We start from the raw sequence: 17,203 nt of genomic DNA on the forward strand, positions 1-17,203 counted from the left end.
ATAAAGCAGTATTTCCTAGTTACTACTTTTTAATTAAATGTGGCAGATACAACTCGACTTATTTCGGAAATAGTGATACAGGAAGAGAGTTTTTAATGTTCAAGTAATAGTGAACTTCCTCCCTGATTTTGCCTTGAAATCTTTTTTTGCCTTATGAACATGATTACATTGGATCTGACTTGGCTGGAGATTGGCTTGTGATTCACTGATCTATAAAATAATCTCATCGGCTGGGTTATTTTATTTTGGATTACCAAAACAATGATGCTGGTTTGAAACTCTCAAGAGAAACGGACCTAACCAAGGCTTGAAAAACAGGGAAAGATGGTTCCAGAAAATTGATGAGATAGTCTTATGGTATAAACATTATTAATCCTTAGGAAGAACATTCTATTCAAATTTAGATTTAGCTAAGAATGAGCATATTTTTTAAAAAAAACATTTTACTTAGTAGGTTTTTATTTCCACCACTCATTTATGGGTAGCTTACAAGCATTAAGAGTAATAAAAATCATCCAACTATTAAATATTAAAAATAAACTATGTTACGAGGCCATACCAAAGCAAAACTCTATAACTTGCGGAGGCGGGCATGTTTTTCTATTTAGTTTTCTTTATATCATTAATGATATTTCTCTTTGATCATGTATCACCACTTTTTTCCCAAATTAAACTTCCAAATCTTTCAGCATTTTTTCACAAGGATGATTTTCACATTCTGCTTTTGCATTTAGGCTTTTAGACTATCTTTTTTCAAATGTGACATTCACAACTATAAAAAATATTCCAGATGTGGATCCACTGTAGATTTATCTATAGCAGTGGTTCTCAACCTTTCTAATGCCGCGACCCTTTAATACAGTTCCTCATGTTGTGGTGACCCCCAACCAGGGTGGGTTCTAAATTTTTTTACTACTGGTTCTGTGGGCGTGGCTTATTTTGTGGGCGTGGCTTGGAGGTCATGTGACTGGGTGGGCGTGGCTAGCTGGTCATGTGACTGGGTGGCCATGGCTATGTGTATAGGGACTATTCAGAGGGCTGAAAAAAGTCATTTCTGACAGGTCCTCGCACTTTTGACTGGTCCTCACACTTATGACCATCCTCACATTTATGCCCGTGCAGCATTCTTAACAACCATGTCACTCATTTCACAACTGCTTCTCTTCACCATGGTGACAAGATAGGGCAAAAACGTAAAATGGGAGGACAGTCGTAAGTTCGAGGACTGGTCAAAAGTGTGAGGACCAGTCAAAAATAACTTTTTCAGCCCTCTGAGTAGTCCATATGCACAAAAGGACTACCCAGAGGGCTGAAAAAAGTGATTTCTGACAGGTCCTCACACTTTTGACTGGTCTTGGCACTTATGACTGGTCATCATTTATGCCGATTGTAGCATTCTTAACAATCATGTCACTCATGGTGACAAAATAGGGCAAAAACGTAAAATGTTAGGACAGTCGTAAGTTTGAGGACTGGTCAAAAGTGTGAGGGCCAGTCAGAATAACTTATTCAGCCCTCTGAGTAGTCCATATGCATAAAAGGATACAGCAATAGAGAGGGATGAAGGAAGGGAAGGGAAATTAGAGTAGGAGTGAGGGTAAGAGAGGGAGGAAGAGAGGAGGAGAAGGAGAAAGGAAGAGGAAGTAGGGAGGAGAAGAAGAGGGGGAGGAAGGGAAAGTAAGAAGGAAAGAAAAGAGAGAGGTGGTAGGTTTGAGGAGAAAGATTACTGTACAATAAAAAAGATGAAAGGGAAGAAAGCCAACCTCAAACAAATATAAAGATATTAAGATAAAGAATGAATTGTTAAACTTTAAAGAATAAAAGAGAACAAATATGAATAAATAACAATAATTAGAAACACACATACAAACATACAACATATTTTCTTTGACCGGTTCACAAATTTAAACAGTGTTTAGTCATTTCAATTAAATTTACAATTTCTATATTTCCTTTTTGCCATATTTATTCCTCATCTATTTTTTAAAAAAACCAATATTATTCTTCATCCTCATCTCTAATCTTAATCAAATTCAATTTTTCCCTTCTATTCTATATTATACCCCTTCCCATTATCATCTATTTTTATATCCATCCTCACATTGGTTAATTATGTAATATTACAGTTGTTTAATATAAATTCAACATTTTAATATAAATCAATTAGTTATATAACTACCTTTTTTTTGTATATTAATCAATATGAACATGAATATTCGGGGCTTCCGGTTTGATTTCTGTCGCCACCAGACGGTCCTTTGAGACTGCCAGCCCAGTCGCTCGTAAAGAGCCGCATTTACATCTGAAAGGCGGCTCGAAAAACTCCATTTCCATAAGGAAATGTGAGATAGAGCAGGCGAGGGTAGGTAGAACCCTCTGCGAAGTCCCCAGAGTTTTTCCTTTAGGATGAGGCTCCCTATTTCCCTCGCCGCTGCTCCGGGCTTCGGGAGACCTCTGCCTCTTGCAGAGCCAGGCGACGAGATCAAGCCTTTCAATGAAAACAACAGATTGCTTAATTAAAGAGGATGAGATCTGGACTTGGGACCCTAAATTGCAAGTATTTTTAATGATTTTATAAGCGTTTCTAAGCGAAGGAAAAAAAAAACTTAAAATGGCGACCGCTGAGGCTTGAGAAGTAGCCGAAAGTGAAAGTCCTTCTGTAACAAGTTACAAAGTAGCGGAGCAAACAGTGCTGGCTAGAATAGAGAAAAAAAAAGAAAAAATTTCTATTCTAAGTTTCTTTTTTTTTCTTGGAGATCTGATATTGATCTTGTTGGAGAGAAGTCCTCTTTCTTCAAAAAGAGTTTGTCTGTGTGGCAGGATGGCGTTAAAATTAACAAAGCCAGACAAACAAGCAGCGGGGGGGGGTTTCCTCCATTTACAAATATGTGAGCAAGTTTCGAGATTACAGATTCAGAAGGATGGTTTTAATTTAAAAGAATTTGTTTTGAAGGAAATGGCAAGACATGACGAGATTGTGAACCAGAATTTTGAAAAATTCAAGCAGGAAATTAAAGAATTCATACAATTAAAGTATGATAACCTACAAAGAAAGATTGTAACAGTGACTAATGCTTTTTCAGAAATAGTTATAAAGATGGATACAAATATCAAGTTATTAGAGTCTAAAATGGAGGAAGTTGATGATAAGATTTATAATTTGAACAACAAAATACAAAGAATGGAAAATGAATTGATAAATATTCAAGACAATAGCTCTGAAGTAAAGTCTAAAAAGGAAGCTGATCACGAGACTTATAATACAGAAAATATAAAACAAGGGATTGAAAGAGAAGTTACAATGATGCAATACAGGCTCACAGAATTTGTGGTTAGAATGAGAGGGTTACAGGAAAATAATAGAGATGATTTAAGAAAAATATCTGCTGAAGTTTTGGCTGGGATTTTAAAGATTCATCCAGAGGAGGTATCTTGTAAGATCGACAAGGCCTTTAGAGTAAATTCTTGGATTGCAAAGCAAAGGCAATTGCCTAGAGATGTGGTGATTTATTTTACAGATAAAGAAATAAGAAATGATATTGTGCAAAAATCTTTTAATTCTACTCTACAATTGTATGGAAGAAAGATCTGGATATATAAAGAGTTGCTGCCCAAGATATTAAAAGATAGAAAGAAATTCGGATTTTTGGTGACTGAGCTAAACAAACAAAACATCTCATTCAGGTGGGATGTCTCAGTTGGTATAATATTGAGATATCAAGGAGAAAGATATCAACTAAACTCGGTTGAAAAAGCGGAAGAATTTTACTATAAGGTTCTTAAAATGGGTTCAACTTCCTCATGTCTAATACATGAGTGGAATAAAGAAAAGCAAAATCAACAAGAGATAGAAATTCAGGATAAGCAGAAAGAGATGGAAGTAATGGAAAAACAACAAGTTACAGAGGACTTTGTAGATGAGCAGCTTCTGGATTCTCCTTCAGAGGTTACAGCTGGACTATTTATAAATACAAGAGAGGCGGCTTTGGATTCTAATGTGATGATTCATCAAGTTACAGACCAGCATAGAAATCAATCAGTTGATATACAACTTAAAGAAAAGAAACCAGAATGGAGACTTAAGCCACAAAAGCAAAACCAACAAGATCAAGTTATAGATCAGCATGAAAACCAAATAGTTGATATACAATTTATAGAAAGGAAATCAGGATGGAGATCTAACCCACAAAAAGTCAAGAAAAGAAGAAGCAGGTCTTACAAAAACAAAAAACTTTTAAACTAAACAACAGTGCAATGCCAGTTATCTAAGAGATGATTGAATATATGAAAAGATAGTTGAGGCAAAGTATTGATTTATATTATCCTGAGGACACTGACAGACCTCTGTAGTGCTGTACTTTTGGGATGTGAAAAGGGCCTTAAACTGAATGGATTGGAATTATCTATTTTGGATTCTTTGATAAATGTATTACGTTTATGTTGAGCTACAAGGCAAGAGAGTTATGGGATTGGGGCACGCAGAAGATCTGGTTGTTACCCTATTACGGTGGTTGGAATTAATAATTTAGATGAAAGACACTACTATAGACACTATATGGAATACAAATATAAAGTTACTCGGGTGGTTGTTTTTTTATATATCAAGACATCTATTGTTGATGGGGGCAGATGGTAATTGAAGATAGCAAACATACTGTTGGAATTAGAATGTGATGTTACCCTAATATGGGTGATGGAGTTAACAATCTAGCTGAAAGACACTACAGAAGATATTATATGGATTACAAGTTTAAAGTCATATGAGGATTTTATTTATATAAGGGAATACTTCTTAGTGGTGTGGGCAGAAGAATAAAGAGATCAAGAACTATTATGTATGGTAGTTCTGTAGGAATGTGGGTGGAGATAGGTTAGCTTATTGATGGTTTAGTTGAAGAAAAGGGATATTATGTTATATTAATATATCTATTATGTTTAGATATGAATATATGTAAAAGATTTGAGTTAAGAGATATATCTATGGGGGTGGAGGAAATGGGCAGACTATGAGTTGAATAAATGTTAAATTAGGATTTATTATATAGTTTTATAGTGAAGGTTGCTTTGAAATGTCATATTAATATACAAAAAAGATTTGATTTAAGAGATACATGTATGGGGGAGGACTAAAAGAGTAGATCATGAGTAAAAATTGTTAAATTGGGGGATATAATAATATTACTATGCTAAATTAGGAGTTATTATATAATGTTATAGTAGAATGTTATTTCGAAATGTATAGTATAAGGGGGATATAATAATATTATTAGAAAGAAAGGGTCAGCATATGGGGGATGGAGCAAGGGGATGGTAAAGTATTATATAATCTGTTATGAATTTGGGTTGTACTCTGAAGAAGCCACAGGGGGAGGGGAGGGCGAGGGGGGGTTAGGGAGGAGAGGGGGGGAAAGGGGGAAAAATTTGTATTTGAAAAACTTTTTCAATAAAAAAATATATGAACATGAATATTCCAATTATTTCCATGCAATCCAATTTCTTACAAATCAATTAATTATATTTACCAATAATAATAAACCAAATAATTTCCCCCATATATTCCTCCAAACCACAACTTAACCATTTCTGCTTTCAACATAATATACAATTAATAGTATCTCAATTATTACAATTCCCTAGTTAAACAGAGCTTTTTTTCTTTTGTGTTTTAAAATCTTGAACTCTCTTCTTTTTCCCTAAATTTCCCATTGTTTGCACCTATCTTTTTTGGTGAGGAAAAAGAAAAGAAATCTGCCTGCCTAATTTTCCAACGTGCAGCAACAGCAAAGCCAACAGCCTGCTTTACTTTCAGTTTCGTTTTTCAGCATAGCTAGGGGAAAAAAAATCTGCTCCAGCAAGCAGCAGAGCCCTGACCAAAACAGCTGAGAGCAAATCAGCTGAGAGTCGGGAGCCGATCTAATCAAGGGCTAATTAGCCTATGCTGAAGCTCCGTGGGCCAATAAAATTACAAAAAAACACCAAACCATTTGTTAAATTGCTGGTTCGCCCGCCCCTCGCCCACCACTATTTATTGGCAATAAATAGTGGTGCGGAGGGGTGGGGCAAGCCAGCAATTTAACAAACGGTTCGGCTGAACCCCCTAGAACTGGCAGAATCCCACCACTGGCTATAGGGCGGCCCTTTGAAGTCCCGCAGCAAGAATTTAAACAGTTTTTTTTCCTCTAGCCATCAGCTGGGACTCAGGAGGCAGCAATAAATTGGGAGTGGGTGGGGTAAGCGAACGGCCGGCGATCCAACAGAGCAGAGAGTGAGGGTGAGTGAAGGCGTGGGGGGGGGGGCGAGAGAGGGCTTTGGCGATCCCTGTGAAATGGCCGTTCGACCCCCAAAGGGGTCACGACCCCCAGGTTGAGAACCGCTGATCTATAGTCATTACAGTTGTTAGAAGTTTAATTTTTGTTCTCTTTCCTTTTCATGGTTGCTGCCTTTGTTGACCTATCATTTGTAGTCCAAGATCAATCAATCAATATTATTTATTTGATCAATTACCAGCAAAAATTTTAAAAAAACCCACATAAACAGGATGTAGTAAATAGTTGCAATAATATAGTAGGTAACTAACGAAGTAAATAATAAAGTATTTACTAATCTATTACTATATTAATAGGTAATCCTGGTAAATATAAAATAATAAATCTAAAATAAACTATATATCTCTAATGATTTAATAGTCAAGATATATCAAACCAGAAGTAGTATTTAAGCAAAGGTCATTACATTACCAGTTTTGTCTTCCTTTCATTGCAGCAATACAAAATTTAGGTTTTAGATCCTGAAAAATAAGGTTCAGATAAAATTTATCTGGACTCCTGGGGAATTTATCTATTAGGAGTAAAATATAGATTGTTCCTAAAAATGTACAGCATAAAAATATGTGTGAAATGGCTTCAACTTCCTCACAACCACATGGACAGATACACTTACAGGAATTTTACGATACCTTAGTTGAAGAAATGCAAATAGAAGAAAGTTGGGTCTAGGTTTAAAGAAAGAAAGATATTAAAGAAAATGATTCTGAGTTTAGGGAAAGTTAGATTTAGTAAATAATTTGCTAGTTCCTGTATGCCCGTTTATCCAAATTCTGTCATGCTTGTTAACTTCAAACTGCAACTCCATGTCCCTGTTCTTTGAAAAATTAATTGCTTATCTTGATCAGAACCTAATGATATTAAGAACAGTGAACCCATATGAATCTCATGTATGCTCCACCATCTGCTTCCAGAGTGAGGCAAAGGTATTTACTAGTAGAGGAGTCAGTTCAGCTGGGAAGAATTGTATTTTGGGCCAATAAACTATTATCATCTTCCAGTTCAAATTCTGCCCTAACCTGAATCGACTGTATTCCTTTCTCAGGTCTTAGCTAATCATTTGTTCTGTTGGGTGCAGCTTAAACTGATTGCAGGACATTGGTTTGCACCAGTGGTGGGTTTCCCCTGGTTTGGACTGGTTCGCAAGAAGCGGTAATGAGTTCTGCCCACTGACCCAGACGTCATCAAAAGTGATCTGTCCATGCGCGCGGGCACGATGCGAACCGGTAGTAAAGGTAAGTAGAAGCCACCCCTGGTTTGCACTGTTTCCTGAAGCACAATCTTCACATAATTTCTTGTTTTTGCTTGGTTCATTTATAGACTGTCTTGTCTCTTTCTGTGTACATGTGAACTGTAATGACTATAGATCAGCGGTTCTCAATCTGGGGGTCGCGACCCCTTTGGGGCTCGAACGGCCATTTCACAGGGATCGCATATATGAAGTTAGCATATATATATACACATCATTTTATGCTCACTTAAATGAAACATGTTTCCCTTTGATTGACTGTCACTTAGTCAAAGAAATATTTCAGAAGTCTACAATCACTTTCAGTTTTTACTACCCAAATAATTTAGTGTCATTTGCAAACTTGGACAGTTTGCAGATAAATCCAGATTATTAAACACCTTTTCATTGAGATAAATGCCCAAGTATTACTTTTGATTTTTAATGCACATTAACAATGTAAAAAAGGACAGGTTCTCTTACCCCACAATTCCTAGGTTACTTAAGAATCTTTGATAAAGGTGGTCAAAAACTTGGAAAAATCCAACTGTATAAGACTGTAGGATACCTCCTTTCATGAGTCTGTTGATATCTCAATAAAACCCAGACAGTTTAGTGATTCTAGATTTATTTCTGCAGAATCTGTTATTATCTCATGCTCGATTTGTCTTCATGTGCTGCTTTTGTCTTTGATTACTATTTCTACCAATTTGCCCTGAACAGACATTAAACTGTTAATAATAGTAATAAATCCTATAAAGTATCTTGTTTTCACACTTCTCAAATAATCCATTTCACTGCATATAAATTACTTTCATATTTGTCTTGACATATCTATCTCTCACTTCCATATAACTAAGCAGCAAAAAACACTTTATGGTGCACTGTCATTTTTGCTACTTTCAACAAACCTTCATTTTTTCAAAAAAATCACTTACTATGAACTACCATGCTGTAGTTCACCATACCAAGATGTAATTGCACATCTTAAAATTTCTGTATCCATTTTTCTCATCTTTAATGAACATTAGACACCTGTGACCTCTTGCATCATATCTTCAAATATACTTCCTTATCTAATCAAGTAACAAAATGATCATGGGCTGGGAAAAATAATCAGTGGGAGCAAGAACAACTTTCAACTTCCTGTCAGCTTCCCCATTGAGTTTCTTTGTGGGAAGCTGGTAGTCAGCATGGGAAATCCTTCCCTCTTTTTCCCTCCCTCTATTTCTGTTTAAAACAATACTTCTGAACTTTGCTATATTAATGTAACATTCATATTTATTGTTCCATCATATGGTGTATCAATTGCAAATAGTTCATTGCAAATAGTTTGGGTTCATAGCCAACAAAGCACCATCTGCATAAAAATATGCTTTAAATATCATCGCCAACCAACACACATCTAATGTCACCACCAGCATTTCTTACATGTATACTATTAAGACATTAAACAAAGATCTTTAACACTTCCTTCCACTATACATTTCTCAATGTTTATCTATTCTCTTAAGTATTCCATTTATTCTTATGCATGACTTCTTTTTGTCATATACAGTACTATAATTGTTAATTGGTTCCATTTACCAAATATGATGAGTATTATATACTCATATTCCTTTTCCCAAAAGGAATAATATAACAAGGAACAAGGCATCTAATACTGACAGGTTTTAGCTTTTTCACTGAGTACCAAACAAACAATGAGTGCTGGGACATTTTTGTGTCAAAATGCATTGAGTATCAAATTCAATGAGTTTCAAAGCAGTTGAGGACCAGGGTACTGGTCATAAGCAACCAATTTCAAATTTCATAGTAATGAAAAATATTTCATTCCCATTTTGTAAATCATTTTGTAAATCAATAAACATGCATAAAAAGAAAATCATTTTAGCAAATCTGGAAATTAAATACACAATATTGAAATAAAGAATACTTTAATGGCATATCAATGCCATCAACATGAACGATAATTTAAGATTAAAAATTTGCATATATATATATATTATATATGATTATTCACTTTACCTGGTTATTCTGCCACTTCTCTATGCGTGAAGCTCATAGGCTCTTGGATTGACTCAAATGGAGAAATATATTTTACATTATCAAAACAGTTCACTAGGAAAAAGTTAATTATATTTGTTTAGTCTGATTTTACCTTTAACAAAGGCAAATTTATTTTGATTGATACTTAAATAATTATAAATTGTATGTTTTAGTAACTGTGCATTTCTAATTGAAATAACTAAGGGCTTGAACTAATTGCTCAAAGTCACTAGCTGAGAAAGATCTAATAGGAAAAAAAGACTGTATCTGTACTGCCAAAAGAGCAAAAGAGGTCATCACAAGGGAGATCAATGCCATTTCTGTTCCTCACCCAGGCCTGTTGTTTTCCACTTTCCCCTAGAAAGGATAGACTGGAAAGATGTTATCTAATACAGGTAGTCCTTGATTTATGACCATTTATTTAGTGACCGTTCAAAGTTATGAGTGTGATGAAAAAAAGTAACTTTGGATTGCTCCTTGCACTTATGTCTGTTGTAGTCATGTAATTATAATTTGGGTGCTTGGCAACTGGCATTTATTTATGATAGTTGCAAAATCTAAGGATCACATGATTGCCATCTGCAACCTTCCCAGATGGCTTCTGGCAAGCAAAGTCAATGGGGGAAACTGGATTCATTTAATTCCCATAGTGACTGCAGTATAAAAGGTTGTAAAATCAGATCCAATTCATGTAACAACCACATTCCTTAGCTATGAAAGTTGCAGTCCCAATTGTGGTCATAAGTCAAGAGCTACACCTGTACTGCTCGATTAACAGGTGCTTTTTTTCAGATAAAGGGCATCACCATCTGCTTCAAAGCACTGATTCAGAGGCATTAACCAGCTGCTGAATTCGGCATTTCATCTGACCTGAACTGTCTGAAGGAACTTTGGAAGGAAACATTGGATTCGGTTTGCAAAATCTAGACATATCAAAGAATCCTGATAACCACTTCAGAATATTCCACCTCAAAATAATCTATATGACTTTGCAAAATGATAATCTAATTATTTAATTAAATTTTGGTAGTACAGAATTTAATTCTTAGGGAATTTCAATTATTTTATTAAAAATTGTCTTGCAAACCTGTCACAAAGCTTGCAAATCTGTCACAATGGCCTGAAGAAGGAATCTCTTCTATCTGATCTTTTGACCAAAGGGTGTAAATTATTTTAATGCTGCTCTTGGATTTTTTTTCTTTTGAAACAATTCAGTTGGAGAAATATGGATACCTTCCCATTCTCATTGTTGCAATTTGATTCTAACATGGGTTTGTACCTGTAGCTAATTATACTGATTACTCCTTTTCCTCCATTATTGCAAGATACATCAGCTCTGCTGCTTCACCTCTCACCATTTCTTCTTAAACTATAGGCATCCTGGAATCTGCTATAGAAGAGACACTGTTTAGGGGTAATCCACCTCTTTATTTTGGAACCATTGTCCAAAATACTACCACACAATAAGTTTTGTGGTAGACCTTCTTTTTTATCACTGGACAATTTCTGCAGCATATACCGTGTTTTCCTGAAAATAAGACCCTGTCTTATATTTTTTTGAACCCCAAAATAAGCGCTTGGCCTTGTTTTCGAGGATGTCTTATTATTTTGGGGCATGTGAAGCAAGATGGGGCTCCTCTTGCCATCATACCTGATTTCCCGCTCTGTCTCCCTAACCCTAATCAGAGGAAATGACGAGGACCGGCTGCGCATGTGGTTAAATATTTTCAGGGAGGGCTTATTTTCTGGGAGGGGGGAAAACTTATTTTAGCGCATGCGCTCAAAAGCCCGATTGGGCTTATTATCAGGGGATGTCTTATTTTAGGGGAAACAAGGTAGGTAAACCATCATAATGGACCATGTTTCTTACAAAGGTTAGTAACCTTCAGCTATTAGTAGTAATCTACTAGTACAATTAATCTACTTGTATGATTAATCTTAGGGGACGTGGTGGCTCAGTGGCTAAGATGCTGAGTTTGTCGATTGAAAGGTCAGCAGTTGATCAGCTCGAATCCCTAGTGCTGTGTAACGGGGTGAGTTCCTGTTACTTGTCCCAGCTTCTGCCAATCTAGCAGTTTGAAAGCATGTAAAAAATGTAAGTAGAAAAATAGGGACCACCTTTTGTGGGAAGGTAATAGTGTTCCATGCGCTTTTGGTGTTTAGTCATGCCAGCCACATGACCATGGAGACGTCTTCAGATAGTGCTGGCTCTTTAGCTTCGAAACTGAGATGAGCACTGCCCCCTAGAGTCAGGAATGACTAGCACATATGTGTGAGGGGAACCTTTACCTTTACCTTATGATTCATCTACAATTAATCTAATGAAGCTTTTGGGCTTGGCGTGTCAAAAATTTTAAAAATGCCTATCTGACTCTATTGACATGCAACCGCCTCGCCAAACAAAAGAGAAACAATTATCTATCTATCCCAAAATCTAGGCCACCTTGAACAGCATGAACATCGGAGTAGTGCCAACACTGGCTCTCAAATCAAGGTCTGGGCCTTGACTTGAGCCCTAGCACTTCTACAGCCCCTAACAACATGTGAGCATTGAGGAACAGCATTATCGCATCCTCAGGATCTGCCCTGTACCTCTTTCTTTAAGGTGGTGCTCTCTTTCTGTTGACTGATGCCTGCAACTAACCTGAACTTCTCTGGGCACACACCGTTTTCATTCTTGAACCAGCTTTGGAGAACGCTTTTCTATGGCCTCTGCAACATCTGAAAACCACATAAAACCATGGCTGTCTTGTGCAACTTTTGGAGGTTTCAGAGGCCACATGCAATCAGACTCCCTACCATAGCCTTTGTAGCCTCCAAAAATTGCACAAGTACAGAGCATGCTTTGGAAAATCATGGTTGGATGTTGGTGAACACTAGCGTGTCAGCCCTTTGACACTCATGTGATAGGTTCCCAATGACTGGTCTAATGCAAATAGTTTGAAAAACCCGATATTCAAAATGATGCTATGACTTTAAATGCAATAGGAAAGCCTAAATACCCAAATTTAAATACTGCATGAAAAAAGCAGTAGAGACTCTTTTTAAGTCATTTACAGGTCCAAAATTTTAGGAAAAAAGTCTTTCCAGTACTGATGAGCTGCTCTTAGGCAATGCATTTAGTGTATATACTTCATTTTACAGAAAATAAGGGAAGATAAGACTTGTGGGACTGCATTCATATCAACTGCCTGATGCATAAAATGGTCTTCAACCTAATCATTATCTTTCTTATAGCTAACTTCAAATGATGAGTAGAAACTACATTTTCCTTTTGAAGTAATTTGAGCAAAAGTGCTATAATATGAAATATGTTTCAGATCATTTGAATTCAGCAACTGTAATTAAGCTGGTGCTGCAGAAATATTTTAAATGGAGACACTTTAAACTTTTCTTAGAAACTGAGCTCTTGATTCATCTTGCATCTTTCTTAAAGAGAAATGCAAATGAAGGAGAAAGATAAATAGAAATAGAAAGAGGTCCTGAAAGCTCAATTTTTGCTAGTAGATAGAAAAGCTGTGAAGTTCATCGTATTTGATTCCAAATTGCATATGGTTGTGAGGATATTTCACTTGTAGTCAATCTCTTAATGCAACTGAGTCTTTTCCTGGGGCTGCACAAGAATTTCAGACAAGTAGTCAAAACATCATTTTATTATCAAAGGTAAAGGACTGCACAGATGTAGTATAGTGTTATACTGACATCACTCTGAAGTAACTTTTAGTAATGTTATATTCAAGCAATTATTCTATATGATGTGTTGCTTAAAATGAAAATAGTGAACATTTTCAGGAATTGCCATGTATATCTTAATTTATGAAAAATCAAACTATCATAGAGTAGTTGGTACAGTCTAATATTAAATGAAAGGAACAATTTTAATAAATTTGAGTGTCAAAAGGTGTTTCCTTGTAAAAATGAAGCTATTGTTGAAAATCATTGCACTTTTGGCAAAATAGTTCTTTGAGAATTTCGGCAGTGCAAATCAATCAATCAATGTAGTCGATTATGTTTATGATATAAATATATTTGTATATTTACTGGAAAGCCAATGATTTCAATTTTTATTATTCAGTTATTATCTATCTTCCTGAAATGTAGCAATAAAAGAAATATGATGATCAGAATTGTAATGAATTTCCTCCATTCTTCTTTTATCTTTTGTCTTTTGTTTAACAGAGCTAACAAGTATTTTATTTTTGTATGAGAGCTATTTTTAAAAGTTATGATTTTAATTTTGAAAATATCTGTTTTCATCTGTTTTCTATTTAATATATTATTTTTATATTTGTCCTTTCTTCTTCTTCTTCCAAAGCAATTGTCATTGGTCAAGAACAAGTACATGGACTAGTTAATCAATATTCACCTTTTTAAGTTATCTACATTCTGCTATATAAGAAGTTCCTTGACTGGGGAACTTGGCTCTCTAAAATGTTGCCTTCTAAACAAAACTAATAGGCTTAGAAGATCAGGTGATCAAGAAAGTGGAGAGATATTTAGGGAGAAAAGTCTTTTCATTGAAAAAGTTCAACCATCGTTTTACAGGAAAAGTACAGCTATGTGACAAATAAACTGGATATACCTACTACAAACTTCCTGCTAGGGCGAACCACTAAATGGAGCTTATTTATTAAGGATTCTTACAATTATTTCTTTTGCAGTATATTTAGCATATAAATAATTTATATAAATTAATTAAATAAAAATATGGCATATTTTCCCCTACTAAATTGCAATGTCAGAAAATAAGAAAGAACTATTTTTGTGGCAATATTGAATCAAGAAATACTGTGGTCTGTTTCTGTCCTGCTTCAGGGACAAGAGCTACTTTGCAATAAAAAAACAAGAAGAGAAGATATCTTACACTTTGAGGTCCTATATATTGCTTAGGACTTTAATGATCTAATACTCTCTAATAATGATTATTAAATAATAATAATAATTTTATAAAGAGGTTACAACTACCAGAAATATCAATTGAAAATATACTGGAAAACTGAATAAAAGTCCCTGTGATGGAACTGAATTGTTTTCATAAAAATAACATGAGTAGTCATCAGGTTTGGTTAAGCAGTTTAGCTTGGTTTAAGAATATTATTATTTTCTCATAAGAATTACTTAACAACAGGAAGGAAGGAAGGAAGGAAGGAAGGAAGGAAGGAAGGAAGGAAGGAAGGGAACTTAGTTGCTTACACTATCACACACTGACACATATATACAAACGCACACTTTCTGCCACAAATACTAAGTTAGGTGATTCAGTACTGTGACTTCGAGATTTCAGTATTGGATCACCAGCATGGCACTTGTTTGAAGCCTCAAATTAAATGGTGCCAGAGTTGAAACATGATTCAAAACAGATAGAAATTAAATCATCTTTATTACTGTCAAATGCCAGTATACATAATCCTATACTCTTTCAGATGATAGATTCTGGAAAAGAAAATTAGGAAAGCAAATTTATTGGGCTGAGGATAAAGATGGGGATGGGAAGCTGAAGATAGAAAGAAGGGTGGTATCTGATCTACTTAATTTGGTTTCATAAATTGAAATATTAAAACTAGTATCTTGATAATGCAAACTGAGTGTTCTACTCAGAAAGTAGAACTCTTTTGAGAGTTCTATTTTCTCAAGAGAAGATTTAATTCAGATACTGTTCATTCACTGCATTAATTATTATGGATCAAAGAATGTGTTCCTCAGATGAAAAGTATGACATTTTACCAGTGGATCTGCAAAAAGATTAAGGAATTGTTTAGCTAATACTTTGTGTAGTAAAAAGAACAAAGCAGAGTTCCTCTTTTATCAATGATACAGTGTGGCTTTAAGAAAATTCTAAATTAATTTAGGTAGTAATTTGGTGAGGCATCTCTTAAGATAAAGTGAGAATCATAACACTGATTCATTCTGGTACTAGTAAAAAACATATATTTTTTATGTTATACTCATTTATACAGAGACATACAAAGAACAAAATGACATGGTAAATTCTTACTACTGACCCACTAGTGTTCGTGTTCTTTTAGTGCATATTTTTAAGACTTGCAGACTGAATTTCCAGACTGTCATATAGCATAGCAAATAAACAGTATGGCAACTGAAGCAGAAGATTTCTGCTGCTTCCTGTTACTGTTAAGATTTGTAGTATAGTTTGTGGATAGAAGATCAATTTTAGAGCTCTTAATATTGCAGCTTTCCTTAGAATTATTCACATATGAACAGACACAAATGTATGGTATGGAATTTAAAAGCATAGTATGTGCAGCACAATGCTAAAATAATAATTCAAAGATGAACAGATGTATGAAAATTTATAAAATCTCATATTCCTACAATGTCAAACTGGGAAAATAATACTTCTGCATTAAAACACTGTGGAAGTAATAAAACAGTGATCTAAAACATAGTCTGTTCAAACATTAATTTTTTACTCCTTAAGCAATTAAATAAAAATACTTAAATAAACATACTTTTAGGTACTCCTGAAATGTATTATGCTCCTACTAAATACTTGTTTAGCAGGAAAACTGACTCTGTTTTGGAAAGAGAGGGAGGGAGGGGGAGAGGGAGGGAGGAAGAGAGAGAGAGAGAGAGAGATGGAGAGAAAAAGAGAGAGAACCTCATGGAAATTAATAGGAAATATTCAGAGAATGATTCTAGTCCTGCAATTACTCTAAAACATATGATTATATTTGGGTCTCTATGTTTAGGCTGTTAAAAACAATCTTGCTAACCCGTTCAGTTAGGAAGTTATGATCACTATTTTGTATTTTTAAATTAAAGTATTTGCATAAAACATAATAATTATTACTTTATTCTACTATTACATTAATTGCAGAAGTTTTAAACTTAAGTAGCCTTATCAAATGGGAAAACGTCATGAAACGTTTTACGGTGTTACGCAATATTTTTGTACATGGATCAAAATGAGATCTATTTATGTAGTTATTTATCTATTTATCTAGTTATTTGGGGCAAAAAATTTGAGAGCACTGAAACCATATAATTTAATTTTATTTGTCTTACCATATAAGTCATGCCCTTTCTTCTGTGGTTTTGTTTGAAATAGATTTAATTGCGTGCTACAGGATTTTTAATGAACTTATTTTTATATAAATTCCCTTCTGAGAATCTTCATTTTCAATAATTTAAATATAAATAAAAATATATAAAGATTTAGTTGATCAAAGGCCAATTATCAGCAAATTTTAGAGCCTGAAGAGTATGAATCAAAATATGCTGGAATAAACTTAGTTTGTAAAGAATTCATACGTTGTTCAATAGGAAAATGTGCAATTAATTACTTCTTGCTTAAATTCTGAGAGGTTCATCATACATTGAAGCTTTTAGATTATCTAGTTCCATGCAACCTTTTTGATCAAAACAAACACCTATGTAGCAAATGTATCTAATTACCAGCATAAATTCAATTTAGTGAATGTTCTTGGTAACTGCAGGATTAAACTATGATATTCTATGTAGTTTAAAGCAATCCCAATCTTAATATAGTTATGCACAAATATTTTTCATCCATTAATAAAATCAATTTCTTTTCCTTTACTTAGGAAACATTATTCTTTCCATCCATATATTAGCAATATAT

At 34.7% G+C, this 17,203-nt stretch overlaps 1 protein-coding gene across 2 annotated transcripts in view; it reads right to left on the reverse strand.

Annotated features, from left to right (window-relative positions):
- EPHA6 (EPH receptor A6) overlaps positions 1-17,203 on the reverse strand; it is a 443,720-nt gene that overhangs the window by 310,083 nt on the left and 116,434 nt on the right. The gene's annotated exons all lie outside the window — the stretch shown is intronic.

The sequence above is a fragment of the Pituophis catenifer genome, unplaced genomic scaffold, assembly GCF_029215685.1.
Source record: "Pituophis catenifer annectens isolate HBS135680 unplaced genomic scaffold, rPitCat1.0.hap2 SCAF_4, whole genome shotgun sequence".
Taxonomy (NCBI): Eukaryota; Metazoa; Chordata; class Lepidosauria; order Squamata; family Colubridae; genus Pituophis; species Pituophis catenifer.